Source organism: Ambystoma mexicanum, chromosome 5q (genome assembly GCF_040938575.1).
Source record: "Ambystoma mexicanum isolate Mex_15411 chromosome 5q, UKY_AmexF1_1, whole genome shotgun sequence".
In the NCBI taxonomy this organism is placed as follows: Eukaryota; Metazoa; Chordata; class Amphibia; order Caudata; family Ambystomatidae; genus Ambystoma; species Ambystoma mexicanum.
Window position 1 is genome coordinate 1,126,267,594 of NC_090933.1, and position 27,671 is coordinate 1,126,295,264.

Genomic DNA, 27,671 nt, shown 5'->3' on the forward strand with positions numbered 1-27,671 from the left:
AGTTCCCCAAGTAACTGGGCTAGCTGGTCGGTATCCGAGGTTTCCATAGCGCCTGGACGGGAGTTTTGTGGTAGGCTTTGCGTTCTGTAACGCTCACCTGATTCCCGTAGAGGCGCCGGTCTTGACGGGGCGTATACCGTATCTTCAAAGGTGATGTGTAACACACGGCTGGCTCTTTGGGCTGGACCTCTGTGCACTGTATGTCTGGCTCGAAGGGTAAGATGTCTGCAGATAGAAAATGTGGGATTAATGAACTGGGTTATTGAATGTCTCTCTCTTCTTCCCTTTCTCTTCTCCTGTAGAACCCCAAAGGTTAACGCTCTCACCTTAGGTAAGTGAACGCCGTGCTCTCCATCTGCCTCGAGGCAGGGTGCTGTAACCAGTTTCTTCACTGGATAAGGGGAGCAGGCCTCTTGACTTCAGAGGACTGCTGTCCGTCGTTTACTGCACGAACGGTAAGTTTTGAGTAATTCTAATGTCTTTAAAGTCTTTAGTAATGATGTCTCTTGTTTTGCAGGGTTCCGGCGATGGCGGATGGCGGGCTGAAGTGAGTTGAAGATGGAGCCCGTGTGATGAATAGAAGCGCCTGGAAGCACGTAAGTAAGCGCTTGTTGCCTGCTTCACGATGCGCTCTAACTGTCTTTTTATTTTGCAGGTACAAGTTCGGGGCGGCTGCAGGGTGCCGGAATACCCACTGGGTTAGATGTGGAAAGGAGTAATGGCACATGAGTATTAAAGTTCCCCAATGTCTTTAAACGCACCTTGTTTTGTCTTTCAGATGCGGGATGCAGCGCCGAAGGCCTCCGGAGCGTGCGAAGAGTTGGTAAGCTTTTGTCTTTCAGATGCCGGAATGCAGTGTGAAGACTTCCGGAGCGCACGAAGAGTAGGTAAGCCTTTGTCTTTCAGATGCCGGAATGCAGCGCGAGGCGTTGGTGACAGCCGATGGACCAGGTAATTGAAGAGCTGTCACTGAAGACCGTAATGCTAACCTGTTCTTTCTTGTCTTTATAGGTGTTGCTGAAGACTGGATTCAGAATGGTAAGCCTTTTTCCTTAGGCCCAGGATCAGATGCAGAAGACACGATGAGTGTTCTGCTGCTGAGGATGCAGAATAACGCAAAGCAAGATTCATCCATCGGGTGTGGTTTAAATAGCCTCCTGTAGTGCTTAGGTATCTCCTTCCACAGCCACGCCTAGGTAAGAAAAGAGTTCCTGCTTTCCAGAAGAGTTCCAGTGTTCTGAATCTAGGGAGTGGCTCCTGCCCCACCCAACAGGAAAAGTAGTTCCAAACAGAAGAGGATCAGAGACTCAACTGGCAGGCAAGTAAGCAGCATGGTCTGCTGCAGGTAAGTCCACACAAGCATTATGAGCCCGGCGCTTCCAGCGCTGGGACTGGGCATATTTATGAGCCTGGTGCCACTGGCGCCAGGACTGGGTCCAAAAGGTCCCAATTGGGACTGGTTGGCACTCGGAACCTGGGTTATGGATCTGCTTCTAAGGGAGTTGGGAAAACCCTGACCTTTTGGAAGCAGAGATCATGACACCAGGAAGCAGGGTGCTCGCCTGTTGTTCAAGAGGGGTAGGGCAGGTCCTGGAGCTCCTAATACTGCAATATTCGAGTGCTGGGTGATACGAGTCTAGCAACGGCTGGCGAACGGCTGGTGACAGGCTGAGGACAGGTTTCAGCCTTCTCTCGGTGGCCTTCCTGAGGGGGGCCGGCTTTCGCCTGCCGGCGGCTGATTGGGCACTTTCTAGCCCGGTTAGCCAATGGCAGGGGGTGAGCCTCCGGATGGGTGTAGAGAGGGGAAGATGGGTGCCTACTGCATCCCGGCGGCCATCTTGAAGCGGGCGTCCTCGTGCTTCAGTGGCTCAGGGCTTGCAAAAATAAGCAGCGAGCGGTGCGTGGCGTTTTCTTATCAAGATTGGATCAATTTCGAGTGGTGTGCTTTTAAATGCGCACATTTAGCCGCATTTTGGAGATTAAATGCAGGAGGTCGGCGATACTTAGGATAAGCTTGCGGGCTTAGCTAGTGGACAGAGGAAGGTCCTGCTTCTCCTCTGCATCTGGGGCACTGCTCCTGCAGCGTCGATGGGAGCTCCTGCTCCAGGGTGGGTTCCTATCAGTAATCAGTACCCTGTTTAAAATTACCTTCCATTACACATCTACCCTGTCAAGGATGGGCCACTTTTCACCAACCTGATAATAAAATAAGATCACATTGCTTGTCGTTGTGTAATTGTACTAACTCAGCAGTCACTATGTCACAACCAGACATGGTTTATATTTATTTTATTATCCCACCATGCCTCTGGGTACCTATTATTCTTATGTAATTTGTAATCTGGTGCTGCCTGCTGAAATGTGGATTCTAGCAGCTGCTTAAAGAAATGCCCATGTGAAATTTGAATCAGCAACAGTGCCACTTCACAGCACTTGCTGGAGGAGTCACAAGACAGTCCAAACAGAGTCACATAGGCACACTTTGTTTGTCCTGGCATAAGGAGAGTGACGTCTGATTAGCAGGAATCGCTTGCAGAAACCGAAATGCCAGCATAATTTTATGTATCCAAAAATAAACAATCAATAAATGCTCAGGCTGTACCACCCACAAGGATGGCCATCCTGTTACACATCCAAACCATGCCCCATTTTGCTGCCCCAGTAACGCCACACCCCCCCCACCTAAAATTGATACACACATTCTTGATGCAATTACACCGGTATGAAAGCACTCTTTTATCTAACATTGCCATCCTCTCAGTCTACTTGTGTCGCTCTTGATTGATTCGAATTAACCTCCCATATAGTTTGAACTTACCCCTCAAAAATCATTATTTACCTTGCCCCAACTCTCTAAGATGAGCACAACATTGTCAACCCATGATTACTGCCCCTAGCCTGTGAACAAGCACACCATCTCCAAAAGACCACTGTCCGCAAGCCCAATCTACCTCATCCAGCCCCCACCAACCTCCACCTTCTCACCTGTACTTCTTGAAAACATTTTTTATTTTTTTATTTTTTAATTATTTATTTGTGTTGGTATGGTTAAATAAACCTTATAACACAATCACAGAGCATATTTCATTTATCATATGAGATGTAAAACAAGATAAAAGGCAAAATGAAGCTGTACCAGGCAGATTGGATCACTACGCTTGACACATGTTTACAGTATAAGCGAGGTGATTATGACAGATTTCCACCCAAAAAACTAAAAATTCTGCCCCCTTATCTATTAAGATCGACGGCTCCAATGTATAGGCACGCAATCATGCGTTTACGTTTTAATCTATGGTTGACCCGGGAGGTCTTAACGAAACAACATCTAATGTCTGTAGATGATAATATCTGTCAGTTTCGTACCGTAAAAGATGTTTCTAAGACCTTGCAACATCTCATAACCCAGTGCCCCAGCCTGATTTCTCAGAGACAGACACTCTTTGGCAAATATTTTCGACTTTTTTCAAACCTTAGTGAAAAAACATGTTGGACAATTATTCTCAGCTGTCACAAGCCAATGATAAAGTATGCTACAATAAATGTCCTAATGAGTCTGAACTTAACACCAGAACCTGATAATAGTATTAATCACAAGAGGGGCAAATATTGAGTGGAGGACCAATTGTAGCCAACCGTGTATTACTGTCTGTAAACGCGTGTGAAGAAAATTGAAGGAAATCATTATTACTAACAAGTTATGAATTGGGAATACATATTGTGGAAATGAACTGTGAATGTATATATATATATATATATATATATATATATATATATATATATATGTATAGTTGCGTAATTAATAAACTGAAAATATGTAGATACTAATTCAATTCAATTTCCTTTTTCCCTTTAGAAATTGTTTAAAAATTGTATGATTGATTATTATGTTATTAATGTTTTTAGAATGAATTTATTCTTTGTCTTTTTATGTGTAAACTTATTATTGTAAGGTTGATTAAATTCAACTAATTCAATAAAGAAAAAAAAAACAAGATGAAATACAGATCATCAAAATGTCTAGAAACAATTAATTACAATAATCCAAATCTGAATTAACTATGACAATTTAAAATAGTACATCACATAGATTAATAATACTTATCCGATTTTACTCCATTAAAACATTCTAACATTTTTAACCATATATGGTACATAGTAAAATTCAAAATAGTACAATTCCCTGAGTGCAATAGGCTCCATATTTGATTGCTGTGATAATTAACAAGTTTACATTTACTATTTTGTTACCCCTTTTGATGGTACACATTCAATTTTATACACTTTGATAAAAGATGTTGAGGAGTTTCAATGTCACAATTGCATAATCTACACAGCCGTTGGGCGTAAGGTATAGTTACCCCTGCCCCTGTTCTCGAGAATTTGGAAAGACGGTTCAGACATATAAGCATTTAGTGAAACAGGGGGAACTTCTAGTTAAGCCAGACCAATCTAGGTTGCTTGGTAAGCGGTCAAGACTAAGTCTCAGGAGGGGTGAGAGTGATCAGAAGTCCACAATGATTACACACAGCAACAAACCACAAATTTGTCTTAGACAAGTGTATGTGAAAAATATCATACAATTATTGTCAGCCAGACCAAATAGACACAAGTAACTTTAGCAACGAGAAAACCATTATCACAGAAATCCTTAAACTATACAATATATATACATTATGTTTCCTAATGCTATACAGTGGACAAACACAACCGCAACCTGTAAAGAGAGGGCTGAGGTAACACAAAAATGGCAATAGGTAATTATTCAGTTTGTTCCCTAACTTTCAAGTTCAACCCTAAGAAGAAGGGAGCCTTGTGCTCAACAGTACAGTTGTGTGTAAAATCGCACAACCGTGCAGATGAAACAAAAAGTGGGTCTTCTTGGAAGGGCTGTAGCAAGTCAGGAAGAGGCTTCAGACGATGAAGAATTGGCTCCTACTATTTGAGTAGGCCCTGCCCTTGGCCGCAAAGCCATGTTGAAATGACGAGAATAGCTAGGGAGCGCTGGCTAACCCAGCCAAGTTCGTATAACTTTAAGGGATACTCATGCATAAAAGGGATTGGTTGTGCCAGGGGGCCACCGGTAAGAGATTCAAGTACTCACTGACTCTTGGCACAGTCCAGACCAAACTTTGCCAGTTCAGTTGAGGTCACTAGTAGGTTCGAGCCCTGCAGTTTCATGGCACTCTGGCTCTCAGCGGCTGCGGTGGAGAACGTTCGTCCGTGACAGAACAGTTGCCTTTTCTCCGCTTCCGCAAGTGGTATGAAGAACATTCTGGTGCAGCTGGCTTCAGGGCACAAGAGAGCAGACCAGCTGGGGATCTACAGTGACCGTCACCACCAGGTAGTGATGCGGGAATCGTGGTTGCGGGCAGCGCTATGCTCTCTCCTTATTCGAGACCCAGAGGAGCTAGGCCTGTGTAAATTGGCATGAGAATGCATGGAATCACAAGTTAGTGATGTCCAAAGTCTCTGGTTTGCACTCAAGATGGCTGCGGTACTGTGGGTTACCCTGCAGTGGAGCTGGACAGTTCACTGGTTGGCCCAGGAACACTTCCGAAGGGGCTCATTCGGTGGGTGAGCAGAGGGCACCAAGCGTAGTTGTTCCCACTACTGCAAAGGGGCAAAGGCACTTGGCGCGCCTTCTTCATTGAAGAAGAAAGAAGGAGTCTGACAGGACAGCAGAGAGCGAAGGGTGCCAAAACCTTCCAAAGCGTCTCTGGTGGTTTCACAAGTCTGTTTCTTCATGCAGGAGACTTGGCTTCTTCTGTAGTTTGGTGGGAACACAGGTGATCGACCTCAAATGGATGCAGAGCACCTTCTCTTATCCAAGATTACCTTTGTGCCAAAATAGAGGACTTCCAATAGAAGATCTGCTCTCTTTCAGTCATCCCAGACATGGACCAATCTCGGTCCGCAGTAGTCTTAGACATACAGGCACTCCAGACATCCTGGCACCATTAATGTGGTTTGGGACTAGACAGTTCCAAACCACTTCCTGGGCACACACGTGACAGGCAGAAGCCCATGAAAGAGATCTGTTTTTGTGGGAGGCTGCATGCCCAAATGAGGAAAAACCAGGTTACTCGACCTGGGTGAAGGCAAGGGACAGAATGGCCATGGGACAGAAGAAAGGACTTTGTGGCTCGGCCATTTTTGGACTTTGCCACAGTCTTGAGCCACACGTGGTAAATGTGGTTTGCCTCAGTAATAAGAAGTAAAGCATTACAAAAAGTAACTGCTGCCACCAGTTGAAACCCTTCATGGTAGCATTGATTTTCTACAGAAGCTCCCACCTAGTGATCGGTAACCACTTGGCATTTTCCACTGTTTGGATCCCTAGCATGAAGATAGCTGTCAATATTGTAGCAGTCTTGCTATACAACCTATGTTCCTCAGGAATGGAGTCATGAGCTGTTATCGATTTGCCTAAGAAATAATTATCTCTTCTTGTCCATCAGAGAAGTTCAAGCAATCTTCTTTTTCTCAAATGGGCATCCACCTTTGGAAATTCACCAATGTTCAGATTGCTCTGAGGAATCACTAATGCTGGAACATGAATCAGCACCAAGGAACATACTCTGCCCCAATCCTTGGGTAACCTCATATAGACTCTAAATCCACGAGCCCAATATTGATCCATAAGGATGGCTGTCCCTTCTCCCATCCAGAGAACATCAATTGTGGTTTTGCATTCTTTGTTATATCCCACGTGATACTTTTCGTGTCTTTGGAAGCATAGTGTCGCATTAACCAATGGGATTACAACTACTGGGCCTGATTCGTCTTCTGCCCATATCAGCAGTTTGAAGTGCTTGGCCCATGACTTCAAGCATCCATCATTCACCTTCTGTAGTTTGTGTATGTAATCTGTTTTCAACAGATGAGCTACATAGGACATCATTCCTTCTTTCCACCCCTTCTTGGAATTCACTTGTCCATAGATCAATAATTGAGTGTGGGATGTTTTTACCCATGCATCCAAGCCCTACCTCAAAAACTGTACAGTACTGACATTAAAAACATCATGATGGCCAGAGCTTCCCAGAAAATGTACAGGGAAATGCATGAAGAATAGGCTGCCACCCATTTTTGCCGATGTTATGGGCACAGAAGGGCACTGCCTAAAACCACCATTGGACTACCCACACAGTAGTCTGAAACCATTGGGAATGGCAATGCTGATTGCCAAAAGCAACCTAGAATTGTGGGGAATTCATTTCTTAAATCCCAAAAATGGGTGCAGTACCAGTACTCACCACTATCAGAAAGCCGGCGTTTTAAAACCACCAGATTTTTTTGTTTTGTTTAAAACTGAATAAATGAACCCAAACCATGCCAAAGAAAGACTTACTGAGAGGTGGATCCAATGTAAAGTTATATTCTGAAGTGACTTGAATGTTCATAACAAGACTGGCTGAGCTCTGCAGGTCTGCAGCAGCCTAACTGAAACTGGATTTAAAACTACCAAAAATCGAAAATGTTTAAAAGAAATGAGTGACCTACTTTTGAGTGTCACATAGGTTGCAATTGTTTAAATGTCATAGTTTAAATTTAGAATCAGCATCCTAGCTGCATATGTAAAAAATTGTCTTGACTTAAACTGGGGAACAAAAGTGACATTTTATCTGAAACCTGGTTTAAGGAACTGAATTCTGCCCACCAGCTACCCCCGACAGGAGATGAGACTTGCACAACAGCTGTGTTCCCAGGCCTAGCTGCCCTTTTGCTGCTCCCACCAAAAGGGATATGACACTTCTCTGATTGAATTACCTGGGCTCTGCAGGAAATTGAACAAAGCCCTGTCCTGACTCAGGCAAATGTTTTATTACGGGGGCTGTAAAAGTAGCTTCCTCCTGAAGTAAAGGGGAGGAGCACTGCCTGTGAGAGCAAGCTGGCTTGGCAGAACTGGAAAAACCAGAAATTCAACCTTGTGCTGGGGGGAAACCACACCCCTGTAGCCAGAATATGGTTTTAGAAAAAGATGAATAACTCATAGTACGGACTTGTGAAAATTATTTAAATGACACCATAATTCTTGTGATTTTTCAGCCCACATTTTGAGAGGTTTTTAGAACCGGTGGCATGATCTGGGGGCAAGCTAGCAGTTAAGAGGGTATTACTTAAAATGTATGCATGTTAAAAATCTGACACTTCATTAAGTAATGTCCATACTCCTTGCGCACATGTGTGTAAATTTGGGGTAATGTCCGATATTGCGAAACCAGTTAAAAAGTGCAAATGTCGCCATTTCTGAATGCAAGCTCCCAGGAAGAGCAGATTTGGACAGGGTATACCTCCTGTAATGCATGATGGGTGCATGTAATTTAAAACAAATGTGTACCTGTGCAAATATGTCTTTTGGGTCAAAATTTAGATTGTGTGTAAAGTTGACAGGGGTGGGTTCTCTGTATCATAAACATACCTCATCATGATGACACTTCATTTCATTCCCCCAATCAAGGGGAAGAGGATGAAGTGGCCAATGATAAGTGGAGAGGGGTAGAGCCTAGTGATGCTGCACACACACCCATTTTCAAAACACATAAAAGCAGAAAGTCAGGACAGATAGGGACCTTCAAATCCATTTGCTGCGGGACGCTCTGCCGGGAAAATCCATACTTTACCTCCATCAACCTTCAGAGAGCCAACATAGAGACTTCAAATCTATCAATATCCAGAACCAGAGAGAGAGCAGAGAGACCCAGACCAGACCGCTGTTAGCAGAACCAGAGGGCTGACCCAGATCACTATGAAGTGCCGAGACCAGACCAGAGTCCAGTCTAAAACCTGACCAGATCCGTGGCGAGGCCCATTTATTTCAAAAATATATTGTGAGTACCTAGCAGAACTGTGTAGAACCAATCTCTTAGTTAAAATAATATAATTCAATCTATTTTAATCTAAGTAGAACTGCCTCCTAACTGTCACCTGTCATTTTCTAGTTGCTAGCTGTCACTTGTCTTTTTGAACTTTAAAATTTCAAATCTGAAAAACGACCTTTACCATATCGCTCATATCTCAGTGACCGTTTGTCCTAGAGACTTGCAGTAACTTCCATCTGGAAGCTGAGATCCTAGGCTGTCCTAGGACCCCAAAACGATAGTGCTAGTCCTTGTAGTTCCTCTGTAATCGTGAAAAACGCACGCGCGAATTTTACCGCGATTTGAAAATTCCTCCACGTGTGAAAACAGCAGCTTCTTGCTAGAACTGTTAGAAAGTCGTTTGCAACCTGCCAATCATTCCTAGAATCATTGCTAGAGTGAGCCTGGACTAATATTAACTTGACACCACTCACCCTGAACCTCTAGAGGGAATTAAAAGCATTTTAGCATATTTTTCACTTCATTGCCAGCACATATAAAAGCATTTTGGGCCTGTGTTTAAAACTCCGATCTGTACTCTAAGCTTGCTGGGGTGAACTGAATTACATTTGATTGCATTTCTGAGAACTGTGTGCTTTCCTTCCATTTCCTTGCATTGCATAAAGGGGGGAGGGGATTGCCAGAGAAAAGTGATTACATTGTTTTGTTGAAATCATATTGAGTATTTTCTGTATTGCATTTTCATTCAACATTACATCCATCTGAACTTATATAAAGCATTCTCTACCACCTTCTTCTTCTGTTCCTATTCACAAGTGTGCTCGTGCCAGATTCTCCGTTGTTAATCTTTATCATATCAGATTAAGTGTGATATCCAATTATTAATTTATTATAAAGTGTGATATATATATCTATTGTTTAAATTATCAAATAAACCTTTTAAACTTGCAAAACAGAACTACTTCTTGGCTCAGTGGGGTCAGGAGGATTCCAAGAGAGGGGTGTTATATAGGGGTAGTCATCCAGAACGCATGAACTGGACATAAAGATATATCAATAAGGGTTTCCATTCAGTATCCCAGACTAGGCATTGACTTAGCTGTAGTGTTGAATTGAATCCTGTTACATGAGTATGCTCTCAACATCCAGGTGATCCGGCTATTTCTGTCACATCAGGGTAATTCATCCTCTTAATTTCTTCAATGATCACCTCAGCCTGTCCTCCAACAGTATACACATGGATCTTGCTTTTACACCCAGGCTCCTTTACCCTTTGTAGAGTTTTGATGTAGCCATCCTGGTATGAAATTGATCATTTTGATCTCCATTGCAAGGTTACCAACTTCCTTAGAATTGTCTTCGAGTAGTACAAGTTGCAAGATGTCTGAGTCACTTTGCTTCGTGTTCTGGAACTTCTCTTGCAATGAAAGTCCCTCCTGTATTCATTGAATAGGGGATGAGAGAGCAGATGTAGCAACTCTCCTTAGATGCCTTCGCCCCCACTTTTTTCATGTGTTCGATACCACATGTTATTCCGCAGGTGAGCTGTATTATCTAGATTGGTGTTTATCCCTTCGCTATATTCCTCTGCATCTCTTTTGAGTCTTCCAAATTACCTATAGTAATCAAAAAACCTACCTTTATTTGTTTTAAGAGTAGGGAGAACCATAGGAACTTATCCTTCAGCTGAAGCATTAAGATGATAGAGACTTTGAAAGATAAGGAACAGAAAGACAATGAGAATATTCTTGCAAATGTATATCATACATAGAAATCTGGGCATCCAATTCCTGCGCCATCCTAATGCTTGTTGAATTTGTTCATTTTCAATAACCATGCCCTTTTCTTCATTAATCATGGTTAAAACAATCATCAAACTCTTTTATATTTGCAACTGTAAAATGTGTTCAACTATAACAATAAGGAGTCTTTTTATCACTGGACCATTTTTCGGATCCTGGAAAAAAGTGTGAATATTAACGTCTCTTCTGACAAGAGTAAGATTGAAGTATGAACACAAAGACAGCAACAACAAGCCGATGAATGTCACTATTGGCATGTACCATATGTTTGATCACTTATAACAAATATTCTGTACGAAATAAATCTGGATAGTGGTCTTGTTTCCAATTTCTGATCAAGAACTGATGTTTAGGCATGACTCTGATGCATTATTCTCTACTTCAAGAAATTTCTAAAAGATAATTTCAACATTTCTGGAATTCTCTGCAAGTCTTTGCACTCCCTGCAAAAATAAGTATAAGGAGTGTGTATTGAATTCCAGTGCAAATAGAATATAACGTAATCACTCATTGTTTTATCGTCCTTCTTCTTGGTCATCGATCGAGTCTGCACACGTGGACATTTTTTTTCTTGTATTGCTTCTAGATTGGTAATGGTGGGAGGTAGGGTCTCACCTTTATAAATCTTCACATCACCCAGGTGCAGCCAAGCTCTTCTTCCTTGTACCTTGGCAGCAGAGGGGGACATTTCTTAGATAATAAAAATGCCATGAAAACGTGGCTCATGCCACTTCCTGGTTAAAACATGTAATCAACACTAGGTCCCAAACATATAACTTAGGTGGTAGTAATATTTAACTTGGATTGGTTGCCGAATGATCTTTTTCCATGTTCTTAGACATACCCCCCCAGGCACTTGACTTGATCTGAAATTAAAGAAATACTAGAGGTCATACATGTCAAATAATCATGTATCTCATCACGTAATGTTTTTGCTACACTGTGGGCATCACTTTTACTCCTAGACAGAGGTGTAAGGGGCGTACTCATTCAACGCCCTGTCATTAGCTCATTCGGGGTGAGGTGGTGGTCTGATCCTGGCTGATTGCGAAGGGCATATAATGCCAGGCAGTACAGCCATCCCTTTTTCAAAGTCAATTTAATCTTGGCAATCCATTCTTTGAGGAGGCCATTGAGTCTCTCACATATGCCGTTCACTTGCGGGTGATAAGCAGAAGAAAACTTGTGTTTTATGCTTAATAGAAGCCCTATCTGTTCAAATAACTCATTGAGAAAATGTGGCCCATTATTGGATCTAAGTACCTCACACACACCCAACCTCGGGAATACCTTGCACACTAAAAACTTTGCTGCGCAAGTGGCATCAGGGTGTGTACCTGTATCCATTACATAACTGCAGCATATCAACATAGTTGATATGCAAATGTTGAAACAGACCATTCACTCGAGGTATTATTCCTCTAATCGTTCTCAGTGTATGCCCAGCAGTAAACATTTGACACACAATGCAATTCACCATAAATAGTGCAAGGTGTTCCAACAAATTAGGAATGAACCAGTCTTCTGCAATGCTAACAGCAGGACTTTCTCTAGTCACATGTGCAGAGTAATGCAGCTGTTCAAGCCCAACCTTTAATAAAGTTACTGGCATTACCAGTTTTACAGTTCTATCCTGTTGCCATAGAGCTTCCGTGGGGACAAAGAACACCCCCCTTTGTTTCCATAGTTCTTGCTCTTCCTGTGGTGCACTTCCCTTAATCTCTATTAATTGGGATATTGACAATGTATTAAACTCTTCATGTATCAACACAGTTGTAACTGAATTTCCTTTAATATCTTCGGTATGAAAAACTTGAAATTCTGGAGAATGTGCAACCCTTGTGGCTTCTGCATCTTCGGGTTTGTTCCCCAAATCTAAACATAAAATCTGTTTAGTATGCGCTGTGCATTAAACAACCACTATGGCTACTGGGAGTTGTAGTGCCTTGATGAGTCTCTCCAATAAGGATGCATATTGCACCGGAGTGCCATCTGAACGGAGGTAGTCCTTCCTTTTCCAAGTGCTAACCCTGCGTGCACAGTTGATGTCACATAGGCAGAGTCACTGTATACCGTCACTTCCTGCCCTTCATGTTTCTCAAGCGCAACAATAAACACTACTAATTCTGCTGCTTGTGGTGAAAAATTAGATGTAGTCTTGCTACTACTTCGAACTCTCCATTTAATCTGTGTCTTACTACTACTGCGCCTGAATGCCTTTCCCCACTAGTCTGATCACTTATCGAAGAACCATCAATAAAATAATCTCCCCCGTGCTAAAGCTTTCTCTTTCACATGGCGTATATCATCATAAAATTCAACATAATTGGCACAGTCATGCACATGATCACCTTCTTCTACTGGCTCAGCTATGAATATGGCTGGGTTCATTATTTTGTCTCGTACAATTTTAATCGCTGGGTTGGAAATCATTACCTCATAAACTGAAGTGCTTTGGGATGTCAACGTGCCTTTAGGTTTCTCTAGAATAGCAAATAGAGCATACTCCATGTAAAGGGTCATAGAGTAGCACATGATAATACTTATGGACTACTCAATTGCGAACTCAGCAGCTGCCAAAAATTGTTCGCAAGGGAAGTGTCCTCTCATAACTTGGTCTAAAATCCCACTATGTACCTTAATGTGGTTCGTTGTGTAAGCACTGCTGTCATTACTGACCCATTTGTGCGTGAAAACAAATAAAATAATTGTGAATCCCTAAAACTGTGGCTATACAAATTGCTTTTTTCAATTCTTCAAATCCTTCCTCCATTTCTTCAGTCCATTCTAGCTTCATTTTTCCAACTTGTGCTTTCTTCAATGCTTGCAGAAATGGTCTTGTGTACATGCTATAATCAAACACCCAGGCTCTAATGTAATTACACAAACCCAAAAACTGAATTTGGCTCACTGTGTTGGTTTTGATGTTTTCATTATTACCTCAGCTCTCTCAAGTTCTTTCCTTCCTGTGAAATCAACTGACCTATGCATAACACCTCTTCCTGCCAGTACTGTAACTTCTCTTTGTCCACTTTATACCCTTTGTCTGCTAGAATAGTAATTAGTTGGACAGAATCTTGCCTGCACTCATCCTCTGTGGTGCTACAAATTAATATCTCATCTACGTAATGTATCACCTTGAGTTTGAGATCGATATTGCCTAGATCCATCTGTAGAACTCTGTTAAAGAACGATGTGTACTCACAGTACCCTTGAGACAACCTAGTTTTTTTTCTCTTTTGGTGAAATGTGAATGAAATCAAGTCTTAGTCTTGGTAGTCCTTGTGCAGCGGGATCGAGAAAACAAATGTTTCAAATCTGTGACCGTGAAGTATCGAGGAAGGAAACTCAGCATCTACAATCTGGTTAAGAGGCGTCATATCCTGGATAAATCTCCATGACCCCCCTAAAGATTTCTTAATCAGATACAATGCAATATTACACAATGACTCTGATGTCACCAGAATCCCTTGATTCATCTGTACTGAAATAGTCTGAAATATACCCTCATCAGCTTCTCGAGCCATGGGGTACTGCTTTGCTCGGGGTAAAATTGCTACTGGCCTGAGCTTTATTTTTACCTCCCCAATCCCCTTCAGTAAATCTACATCATAAGGGCCTGTGGTCTATAAGCCCCTTGGTGCCTTTTCAAGCTCCTCCTGAAAAAATGCTGGTCGATGCTGCATTATCACCATTCTCTGTGGGACTTCCCTTTTCTCTATCCTTATCCAGTACATAATGCTCATAAAGAACACAACTTCATCATTGCTTTGTTCTTTTTACCTTTTACCTTGGCTTAAATCACCACTTTTCAATGTTTTAAAACAAGAAATATGAGCAAGCACCATTATACCAAACGTCCACATGTCATTGGACAAAAGCTTTAAGGGGAGCAATCCCTTTTCTTGTGACAAGTGGTAATTGCCTTCTTGCATCATGCCAACTGTTATTTGAACTAAAGGAAATGGATTAGAAAGGAAGGAAGGAGAAGTACAGAGAGAAACAAGATGGTCAAACCTTTCCCAAACTGTGCATATCTCCCTCTGGCTACACAAACCATGCCTATTCTCAGACTCCTAGCATTAAAAGCCCTTTAGTATACAGCACCGTGGTGTGTGGCTAGTCCTTTTGTGTAAGGTGTACCCTGTGCTTTCTTTTCCAGGACAGCTCCTGCCCAGCTTCCATCTCAAGTACCCATTTTCTGGGAAACGTGGAAGTGGATGGGAGAGATGGACATTGATAGAGCATCCCACTCTTCCTCCCATAGGGTGGGGGCAGGGTGGTCTCTCAAATGTGCCAGAAGACCCACTGGTCTCGGACCACAGCCAGATCCCATGCTTCTGCAGGTCTAAAGCTTCATTAGTTCCCGAATGAGTCACAGTGAGGATGTGCTAACTGACTAGAAGTTCCGTCTTGAGGAATGGAAGTTGGCCTTTGAAGAACATAAGCAGAGGGATGAGAGGCAGTGATAGAGGGAAGAAGCTGCGTTAGCAGGGCAGAAACTGAGAAATGTAGGAGTTGGTCATGCTGAAGCTGTGCACACTGAAATTGAGAATCAGCAGGAATGCATCATTTCTAGTGGGGAGGGAAGCATCTCCAGTAGTGGCACCCAAGGAAAGCCTAGGTGCCACATCCCCAAGGACTTGGTACAGCTATATGAGGTGGGAAGAGACATTGTTTGATTTGGGGGACAGGAACTCACATTATGCATCCAGGAAGGGGAAGCAGAGTTGTGGGAAGGAGCCATTATGAGCTGAATTCTGACAGCTGGAACTGATGTAATTATTCAGTTGGCCCTTGAGGAAAGGCCCATTTATGATAAAATGAAAATCACTGTCATGTTCTACAAGACCCTTGAGCATTACCTTGAGAGATTGACAAGCTCACAAAGGAAGGAGGTCACACCTTTAAGGAGTTTGCACATCAATCCTTGAAATATCTGAGTGGTTGGGTCAAAGCTAAAAAAGTTGACACTTTTGAGTGCATGGCAGCATGTTAGAATATCGTTAAGAATTGTGGGATAGAGTTACATCAGCATTTAGTGAACAAGAGTATCACAGACCCTAGGAAGCAGGCAAAGGCAGGTATGTGAGCACTTGAGACCAAAAACGGTTTCAGTGAACAACATCTGAGACAGATGAGAAGATAATTGATAAAAGAAAATTAAAGGAGGGCAAGCATGGGCACAAAGGCACGATGGGAAATCTCAGACACATAGCACATCAGCTCCCACAGAAAGAAGGAGTGCAAGTACCCTTAACACTGGGGCAACCTCATCCACAGCCCCAAAAGGATATTTTCTATGTGGAGTTGTGACACCTTAGAGAGGATATCTAGCTGGCAAGGGTAGACAAAAGCTTGCCAGAGTTAGTGCTACCCTCATCGAGGAGGAAGCCCTGGTCCATTTAGGCAATACAGATAATAAATTCCCAGTACATCAGAGGCTAGCCAAATGTACCCGAGTGTTTCTGAGCTGGAAAGGTACTGGGTCCCAAAAAGAGACCCTGGTTTTTGCTAATGCTGAGATATTTTTGGATCATATATTCATAAATGAGAACAACGCCCCAGCACGTAGTGATACCTCTGCAAGTATGACAGCTGTCCAATGACTGTGAGTGCAAGAGGACCAGATCTTTCCTAGTCCTGTCAAAACTAGTGTGTTTGATGTCCTTTGCCCACAGGTTATTGTAGAGTTCAATATGAGAGGTGAAACCTCTGAACTCTGCTTCACTGTCAAAGACACAATTCCCCTGGACTGTCTGGTAAGGAACAACCTGCCCAAAAAAGAAACCATTGCCGTGCTCACTAGATCTAGGGCCAAGGAAGCAGTACGGGAAACACAACCTGCTGGAGATTGTAACACATTGGCACCACGGTACTGCCCGGTACAACCCAGAGAGGTGCCTGCTCCTGCTGCAGATAGTCTAGTGGCCACTGCGGTGCATACTGTGTTGGTACCAGATGCAGTGATGTTGTGGTTGCCTATAGATGTAGACCTACAACCTGGACACAGTATTTTTAGACCTACTGGGCCTGCCAGAAATGAGAGACTTGCCAACAGCCAGAGGTCCAAGCTATACTTACGTTTGTCATGCATAGAGGGACTGCACCACTCTGACTGATCTGAGTGAGCAGAGAGAAACAGGATCAGGTGGAATTCCTTGGGATAATCAGGGTGTAAAGGGAGAATTGACTACTGTACTGTGAGCTCAAGAATTCTGCGGCAGGGACCAATCAGACTTTGGTTGTGCCACAATGCCACAGGGATTCCTACTGGATTTGGCTCAAGATATTTCTTTGGCAGGTACCTTAGTAGTGACCAAGAAAGTTGACATGCTCTCTGCCCAATTTGTACTAGCCCCAAATGGGTCTGGGACAAAGGACCCTTTAGGCATGGACATTGTGGGTCCTTTGCATACTCTGACCAACTCTGAGAGCCATATATTTTGGTTGCAGTATACCATGCACACCTGGTAGCAAATAGCCAAAGGTAACACACACGAGAAGCATCAAAGGCCCCAGTGTAGTGAATGTGTTTATAGGGATATTCTCTTATCTGGGATTCCCTGAAAAATTATTTCTGACAGGAGACCAATGTTATATTTACTTATATAAAGGTTCTGTGGGAGGTATGTAGTGTAATTTATAAATTGTCCACAGACGTCCACCAACAAACCAATGGGCTGGTTGAGACGTTTGACTAAAAAATTAAATGCCTGAAAAGCAGCTGGAAATGATGTTGTCATAACTTCCTTTCAACCCCCACCAGGAAGTGCCACAGAGCAGTGTAGGTTTTCAGTCTATTTGAGAACATGTTTGGCCAAACTGTCCACTAAATTCACCAAATGTTGTAGGTAAGGATGGGAGGTTGTAAGGATGGGGGTAAGGATGGGAGGTCAATCACCAAACTCCTTCCCATGAAAATAGTGGATTATGTGCTTGGCCTCAGATTGAAGAAGACCAAGTACAAATGACAAGCACTGGCAGGACAAGAAGGCCACAGTGGCAATATATACTCGAGGACAGTTGCTTCGGATTATGGAATCTGTCAAGCCCATTGCTTTTCATGATAAGTAGACCAGACTTTATGCTGTTCTTGAAAAGGTCAGTGAGGTTAACAACCTCATTGACAAAAAAACCCAAAGCATATGCACAGGGACTTTCATGTGTACCTGCTGAAGTCTCACTACAGCAGATATAAGTTTGTGTCGGCTCTCCTGACTGAGGATGAGAGGCGACAGATCTTCTCCCAGACCTGTTACAAGCAGATTCCATAGATGAAGGGAGTCCAAATCTCACCCAAACTAAGAAAACAGTAGTGGGACTGGAGACATCTGTTTGGCCAGTACGTGAGTAGGTTCTCACTGACTCCAGTAAATATTCATTGGTGTATACATGACATTGATATTGGAGACAGTGAAGAGCAGAATTCACTGAATGTCTGATAAGTTGTAGGACACAAAGAAGGATAAGGTATCAAGATGTTGGACCTTTCAGTGATTGAGTAATCCCACAGCCTATGGGCCAGTTCTGTGTTAGTATTACCTCAAAAGTCCAGTAGTGGGAAGACTAAAGTCAGTTTTTGTGTGGACTTCAGAGGGCTCTATTCTATCACCAAGACAGATTTACACCCCACACCAAGGACAGATTAGCTTATCGACATATTTAGTGTTGCCAAGTTCATGAGTACCTTTGACCTTACAGCAAGGTTCTGGCAGGTCAGCCTAAATGACAAAGTAAAGGAGATGTCAGCATTTTCTACTTCAGAAAGGAATTACCAGTTCACTTTGATGCCTTTTGGGTTAAAAAAAAATGCTGCTGCTGCCTTTCAGAGGATAGCAAATCAGGTCCTAACTGGGTTAGATTTCAGTTTTGAATATCTGGTCATCCTTGCTGTCTTCAACCATATCTGTGAAGACCATCTATCTCATGTGAAATAGATCCTTCAAGCCATGCAGAAGGCTGGCTTGAATATCAGTGCATTCAAGTGAGTTAAAGAGAGACGTGAAGTGTCTGAAAGCCTGGGTTCCACGCTCCAGGAGTGCAGAAGGTGTTGTCCCAAAACTCAGTGGGTAAACTCGGCTGCGCACAGACAGGCCTGTGATAGAGGGGACAATTCAAACTCATAATGGAGTATCTAAGGGGCTAAGTGAAAAGACGTGTCATGACATATATGTGAAAGTCGACTAGTTTGTCTGTGAATTTTATGTTTAAAGAAGTGTTGAAAAAGCAGCAAGAATAGGGTGTGTTGAGTAGAGGCAGAAGCTTTTATCTGTCTTGGGTCATTGTCAGCACTGACCATAGGGTAGATTGAAATTATTGAGAGGTAAAGGCTTTGAGCAGCGAGTTTTGGAGAATGCACATATTTGTTATTTTTCTGAAACATATTTTTAGTAAAAACTGTATAGACAGTCGATTGAGACTTGTTTAAATGGGAGAAGTCACATCACTGATGCACATGCGTAAAACATTCCAAAACATATGCCCAAGATCAAACAGTACAGTGCAGAATGGGTAAATGGCACAGCAGACAAGATGTTCATGCCGTGGCCACAAGGGGGATCACTGTCAAAAGTATTACAGCACATGATCACATACTTGCATGCAGAGTTCACAGGAAAGAAATTAGAGAAAAGATTAGCTATATTAGAACTCTGGAAGATGTATCAGGAGGAACGAGAAAATCCACTTCCTGAGGAATGGATACTCAATCAGAGCAAGGAGGAGGGTGTTGAGCCTTCTGCTCCTCCTACTCCACCGAAAGTAAACAGCGATAGTATAGAAACTATAGGACTGTATCCGTTAAACGAACTGAAAGCAGCAACAGGATATAACAATCTAATATATAAACTACCTGTCTATAGTAGTGCTGATAGTTCAGAAGAGAGTAAGAGAAAGGAAGATATCTTTAAGGCCTTGCATAATAAGGGGGAGAAAAGTGAACGATTGACTGTGACCACAGATGTAGAACGAAAGATTAAGATATGGAAAGGGGAAAAGGAGGAAGCTGCCGAGATAACGCTTGTACAGCACAAATGGATGGGTGGACAGATATTGCTTAAACTTAATGGGAAAAGCATAGAGGAAGTTAAGCAAGGAGAATATCAAGCTGAACAAGATAAAAAGACAGGGAACGAAAAGGAAGGTTGAGGGAAGATGAAAATCAAAGAAAGAATAGACAGTGGCATAAACAAATGTATCAGGAAGAAAAGCAAAGAAAGGAAGAAAGGACAGAGGAGCAAAACAATATGACAACAGGCAGAGAATAATCAAAGAACGGGATGGACAAGAAAGAAAGAGAGAAGAAGAGGAAGCAAAAAAATGAAGAGATAAAAGGAAACAGAGCCGAAAAAAAGAAGAGTGAAGGGCAAACAAAATAAGGAAGGAGAAAAGACTAGAGGAAAAGAAAGAGTTAGATGGGAGGCAAAGGGAATTAGATGAAGAAAAAGAGCAGAAACTGAGACAGCGGGAATGCAATATTGAGCACATTCAAAAGGGTTTATGGGGCAATATAGAGGAGTTTCTTCCATTAAAAGAAAGCAATGCCTGGACATCTAGGGTAACCCTAGAGGAAGATTTTGACACAGGGAGCATCGGAGGAAGGATCAATTAAGCTTATCAAGACTTAAGAGAAGGCAGTCGATGGGAAAGGAAGTCAGTTTTTGTCTTCCAATCACAACGTGAAGGCAAGGACGCATTTAGTCTTGATCATAGGGCACTGTCTCTAGACAGGCTGACATTAAAACAAGGGTGGAGAGGAAGCGAGCCACACCAGCGGGGGTTTAGACATGTCAGAAAAGGAAAGGGAAACCTTCTGAAGGGAGGAGGGAGAAAATGCATGTAGTCCTGAGGGATTCATGCTGAGATGTAGAACAACCTAAGGATAGGATACCAGATCCTATAGCATATCCCGAGCACCCTAAAGGACGAGTGTATAGTGAGACAGAAGAATCACCACCATATGTGAGCAGACTAAGGTCATTGCCAGGAAGAAGGTGATGCAGTCCCATTGTCCCTCCTATGGATAGGCAGACGACGGGAGCCGATGCCGGATATGGGTACATGCAGTTACCCCTATTAGAGAAAGGAGGGGCTCGGCCACAGTATATCCCATGGCCGCAGATGGATAAGGATAATTTAAGATGTGAACTCCCCAGTTTAATGGTGGGTGCTGGAAAATTGATTTATGAACTAGAGAAAATGACAGGAGGAAATACTCTAGGAATAGGAGAACATTAAGGGTCGCCTAGCAGCCATTCTTGGGGAAAGGGCTGACAACATTTGGATATGATCAGGTTATTCTAGTGTCACGGCGCAGAATACAGCTCATGAAGGAGCGCCATTTAATAATTACAGAGCAGATGTTTGAAGTGCTCTGAGGGTGCAGTATCCTGACACATCAGATATGGGTACAATCATGGCACGTAAGATGCAGAAAGATGAAGATCTGCTTGCTTACATTCAAAGCATTCAGAAACGATGGACTTTGGAAACTCATGAGCCTTGGGGAAAACGGTAGCAGTATTTTACAACATTTTGGGGGTAATTCATAGAATTCAGCGCACAAGTGGCGCACGCGGCTGGCGCACAGTGTGCACGTGCGAATCCCTTTGCCAGCCGCATACGCTAAAATACATTTCCGCGCACATCGTATTCATGGATTCCAGCCACCAAAACCAGCCGTGGCGCACGGTGGCGCAGCGACCCTGCAGCAGCGCCAGTTACGCCCCCAAGAAATCCCCTTGCGCAGGGAAAAGCCATCAAAATCCCCAATCCAGCGCAAAGGGCTGCGCTAACCCTGTACCAGCACGGCAAGCGGGGTACGTGTATCACTGGGGTGCACGGGAAGTTTCTCACGTGATTTCAGCCGGGTACGTGTATTACTGGGGTGCGTGGGAAGTTTCACACGCGATTGGTCCTGTGCGAGCGGGGTACGTGTATTACGGGGGTGCACGGGAGGTTTCACACGCAAATTCAGCAGGTTACGTGTATTTCAGGGGTGCGCGGGAAGATTCACACACGATTTCAGCAGGGTACATGTATTTCAGGTGTGCGCGGGAAGTTTCACACGCGATTCCATCAGGGTACGTGTATTTCAGGGGTGCGCGGGAAGTTCCACATGCGATTGGCCCCGTGCGAGCGGGGTACGTGTATTACTGGGGTGCGCGGAAAGTTTCACACGCGATTTCAGCTGGGTACGTGTATTTCAGGGGTGCGCGGGAAGTTCCACACGCGAATGTCCTGTGTACGTGTATTTCGGGGTACACGGGAAGTTACACACGCAAATTCAGCAGGGTACGTGTATTTCAGGGGTGCGCGGGAAGTTCCACACGCGATTACATCAGGGTACATGTATTTCAGGGGGGCGCGGGAAGTTCCACATGCGAATGTCCTGTGTACGTGTATTTCGGGGTGTGCGGGAAGTTTCACACGCGAATTCAGCAGGGTACGTGTATTTCAGGGGTGCGCGGGAAGTTCCACACGCGAATGTCCTGGGTACGTGTATTCCTGGGGTGTGCGAAAAGTTTCACAAGCGAATTCAGCAGGGTACGTGTATTTCAGGGGTGCGTGGGAAGTCTCACACGCAAATGTCCTGGGTACGTGTATTTCGGGGTGCGCGGGAAGTCTCACACGCGATTTCAGCAGGGTACGTGTATTTCAGGGGTTCCGGGGAGTACTACACATGAATTGGCCGTGTGGGTCCTCCCAGGTGTTCGCTCTACAACCTCCACGGCCCCTGCTGGCATCCCACACCACGGGGGACTACCCTGCACCCCTGCTCATGTCCCGCAGGCAGCCCATTCACCATGGGCATGCCCCCCAGCCAAGACACATGTCACCTTGCACTACCGATCAACAATGCATGTCTCCCAGCACCCCCACCCCCCAGCATTGCAGGGCACCCTCCACCAGGCCCCCACTCCTGTCTCCCTGCACCCCCACCCCCCACCAGTCAGGGGCACCCTCCACCAGGCCCCCACACATTTCCCCCTGCACCACCAACCCCCAGCACTGTTGGGCACCCTCCACCAGGCCCCCACACATGTCCCCCTGCACCCCCACCCCCCAGCACTGTGGGGCACCTGCCAGCAGGCCCCCCTCATGTCCCACACATGTCTCCCAGCACCCCCACCCCCACCAGTCAGGGGCACCCTCCACCAGGCCCCCACTCCTGTCTCCCTGCACCCCCACCCCCCACCAGTCAGGGGCACCCTCCACCAGGCCCCCACTCCTGTCTCCCTGCACCCCCACCCTGCACCAGTCAGGGGCACCCTCCACCAGGCCCCCACACATGTCTCCCAGCACCCCACCCCCCAGCAGTGCAGGGCATCCTCCACCAGGCCCCCACACATGTCTCTCAGCACCCCCACCCCCCAGCAGTGCAGGGCACCCTCCACCAGGCCCCCACTCCTGTCTCCCTGCACCCCCACCCCCCACCAGTCAGGGGCACCCTCCACCAGGCCCCCACACATGTCTCCCGGCACCCCCACCCCCCAGCAGTGCAGGGCACCCTCCACCAGGCCCCCACACATGTCTCCGAGCACCCCCACCCCCCGGCAGTGCAGGGCACCCTCCACCAAGCCCCCACTCCTGTCTCCCTGCACCCCCACCCCCCACCAGTCAGGGGCACCCTCCACCAGCCCCCACTCCTGTCTCCCTGCACCCCCACCCCCCACCAGTCAGGGGCACCCTCCACCAGGCCCCCACACATGTCTCCCAGCAGCCCCACCCCCCAGCAGTGCAGGGCACCCTCCACCAGGCCCCCACACATGTCGCCTAGCACCCCCACCCCCAAGCAGTGCAGGGCACCCTCCACCAGGCCCCCACTCCTGTCTCCCTGAACCCCCACCCCCCACCAGTCAGGGGCACCCTCCACAAGGCCCCCACACATGTCTCCCAGCACCCCCACCCCCCAGCAGTGCAGGCACCCTCCACCAGGCCCCCACACATGTCTCCCAGCACCCCCACCCCCCAGCAGTGCAGGGCACCCTCCACCAGGCCCCCACTCCTGTCTCCCCGCACCCCCACCCCCCACCAGTCAGGGGCACCCTCCACCAGGCCCCCACTCCTGTCTCCGTGCACCCCCACCCCCCACCAGTCAGGGGCACCCTCCACCAGGCCCCCACACATGTCTCCCAGCACCCCCACCCCCCAGCAGTACAGGGCACCCTCCACCAGGCCCCCACTCCTGTCTCCCTGCACCCCCACCCCCTACCAGTCAGGGGCACCCTCCACCAGGCCCCCACTCCTGTCTCCCTGCACCCCCACCACCCACCAGTCAGGGGCACCCTCCACCAGGCCCCCACACATGGCTCCCAGCACCCCCACCCCCCACCAGTCAGGGGCACCCTCCACCAGGCCCCCACACATGTCTCCCAGCACCCCCACCCCCAGCAGTGCAGGGCACCCTCCACCAGGCCCCCACTCTTGTATCCCTGCACCCCCATCCCCACCAGTCAGGGGCACCCTCCACCAGGCCCCCACACATGTCCCCCTGCACTCCCACCCCCCAGCAATGTGGAGCACCCTCCACCAGGCCCCCACACATGTGTCCCAGCACCCCCACCCCCCAGCAGTGCAGGGCACCCTCCACCAGGCTCCCACACATGTCTCCCAGCACCCCCACCCCCCAGCAGTGCAGGGCACCCTCCACCAGGCCCCCACACATGTCCCACTCATGTCGCCCTGCACCCCCACCCCCAGCATTGCGAGGCACCTGCCAGCAGGCCCCCACTCATGTCCCCCTGCACCCCCACCCCTCAGCATTGCGAGGCACCTGCCAGCAGGCCCCCACTCATGTCCCAATCATGTCCCCCTGCATCCCCACCCCCCAGCATTGCGAGGCACCTGCCAGCAGGCCCCCACTCATGTCCCACTCATGTCCCCCTGCACCCCCACCCCCCAGCATTGCGAGGCACCTGCCAGCAGGCCCCCACTCATGTCCCAATCATGTCCCCCTGCACCCCCAACCCCCAGCATTGCGAGGCACCTGCCAGCAGGCCCCCTCTCATGTCCCACTCATATCCCCCTGCACCCCCACCCCCCAGCATTGTGAGGCACCTGCCAGCAGGCCCCCACTCATGTCCCAATCATGTCCCCCTGGACCCCCCAGCATTGCGAGGCACCTGCCAGCAGGCCCCCACTCATGTCCCACTCATGTCCCCCTGCACCCCCACCCCCCAGCATTGCGAGGCACCTGCCAGCAGGCCCCCACTCATGTCCCAATCATGTCCCCCTGCACCCCCACCCCCCAGCATTACGAGGCACCTGCCAGCAGGCCCTGACACATGTCCCCCAGCCAACACATCATCACAATCTAGATCCCTGGTCCTTATGGGCAGCCTCCACATGCCAAACACCCACCCAAGTATTTCATCCACCCACTCGGAATTGCCAATTACATGATACAACCCCAATGGCAAGTATGTAAATGAACACAAGTCCCTCACATACACACAATGGGTGTAAGTGAATGTCAAAACCCATATCATGACATGCATGAAACCAATGATATGATACTACACATTGAAGTTTGATGAAAAAAATGTATTAAAAGCAACATAATGGGATTAAAAATAAACAGACCACAATGGGAATGAATATCAAAAAAGCAGCATGTCCGTAAAATAATGAAAAACTACAAATCATAATCCAAAGGAAAGGTGTCCAAAGTCACAGTTCAAAAAAGTACATCCAAGGGAAAAACAAAACCAAAAACCATTGCTCCATGGGTAAATCAAAAAAAAACAACATAATCCAACAGTCAACTATATACAGATAAACAATCCATGGTCCATGATCTCAACTGAAGAAATGAAACCTATCTAAAAATACTACGTAATAAAAAAACTATATACAAAAATGTTGGCCATTGTCCAAAAGGTCCAAAATCAAGAAAAAAGCAAAGGAAACCTAACACTAACTACATAACTATTTACAAGGGCAGCGGTCTAGTCCAACGCTCACTGGATGTTGTCATGGGCCAGGGCATCATCGAACTCCTGTTCAATGGCTTGGAGGCGGGCATGTTCCCTGGCCCTGAGGTCTCGCAGGGATAAAGCAGTGTCCAGCTCCAACTCCCTGCGAAGACCCTCGAGGCACTCAGCCCGCCTCAGCGCCCTCTGCATGGAGTTCTCCGCCCTGACCATTGTGAGCCGTTCCTCCTCTGCCCGCTGCCGCTCCGCACCTATCTGCTGGCCCAACCGCTCCCACACGGAAGCCACTCCCATTCCAGGGTTCTCCTGCCCTCCGGCCGATGCCTGCACCCCTGATGTTGATGGCCCGAGCCATGATGCCTCCCACGTCGAGCCTGCCGCTGCCTCCGACGCAACTGCCTGTGCCAGCACGACGGCATCCAGGCTGATGGAATCCACCGACGCCGTCGTGCACGTGCCCTGCCCGATGATGCCGTCACATCCTCCATCTGCTGGGGTCCAGTTGCTGGTGTGTCCACCCCTGCTGGACCTCCGACTCCCGACTGTGGCAGGGATGGGATCCCCACCGAGTTGGCTGCATTGGTCGGGGCAGGTCCACAGGGGGCCCTGGTGGCATCTGGGCCGGAAGACGGCATGGAGAACGACTGGCGCATAGCCTCCACAGAGGAGGAGAGGGTCGCCAAAGTGCCCGACACATGTACGAGACCCCCGACCACGACCGCTCCCAACTGGGCCACGTTGGCACGGTGCTCTTCGTGATGACGTGTGTGCTCCCCCCGGGAAGCACACACCTCATCACAAATGACACCTGTGCGCAACGCGACACCAATCAGGACCTTCTCCATACGGCCAGGGGTCCCCTCGTCCGTAGGTGGAGGGGAGTCAGATGACATGGACATCCCCCCTACCTGCGGACGGGCCTGGGATGGGGCATCCCTGCTGGTGCATGGTGGTGCAGTCACAGTGTCAGGGACAGTGACACGCACAGGCACCTCCACGGTGACCTGTGCTGCCTCCTGCCCCTGCCCCTGGACTGCACCACTTGCACCAGCAGGGATGCCTCCGCCAGGCCCCATGTGCGGCTCAGGAGCGGCCTCTTCCTCCTCTGTGGAAACCACCAACCTGGATGGCTCCACACCGTCTTCCGCCGTTGCAAGCCCCTGTGGGGGCTCACCCACCCCTTCCGCTGCAGCTGTGGGGGCATCCCCGCCGCTTTGCTCCACAGCGCCGTCTCCGCCCTCTTCTTCACTTTGCGCTGCGTAGAGGGAGACATAGAACACAAGCATCAGGGTACTGTACAATGGTCCCCTAGACAGGAAGCAATAGCAGATGAGTGGCACTGTCAAAGAACACTTCCATCATGTCCCTCCACAACACATGGGTCAGTGCAGGCAAAACACATGCAGTAACAGGCATGGCGCATGCTATGGACATAAGCAAACATGTCCAAGGGACTCTTGAAACATACAATGTTGTTTTTGAAGTCACATGCATCATGGGTCATGCCTATCACATTCACACACTTCACCGTACTTTCATCCATCTGGACTCGTACACCCCAGACACAGTGGATGGAAGGATCGCTAGGCTGCATCAGTGGATCTGAACATTGACACAGACATGTGTCATGCATCATGTGTCATGCATCCATGGCATTCACAAGTCACAGACACGCAGGTCAGACACACAGACATGGAAACCATACATGTACATGGCATCATCACCCATCCCTCACCCCCACCCATGTCCAGGAACAGAGACTGGCATGCTCTCATGTGTCCATTCTGCATAGGGCTCCCCATGTAGCATTTAAACACATACACCAACCGTGTGCTTCACACATTACTGGTCTCACATGCATGACCATGATGTCCCTGCACACACAAACGCGTACATGGCCTATGTCACACATACAGGCAAGTATCAGACAACCAGCACACTACAACATGCTCTGTCTCACACAGCAATGCCTGGCCACTTACCGCTCGACTCCAGACGGGTCTGCCTCTCAAGGACCTGGACGTGGAGCGCTGGGGATATGCGTTCCAGGACCCTCATCTGATCTTCCGACAAGTGGCCCCGGTGCCCCTTAGCATTCGCTGCCTTCA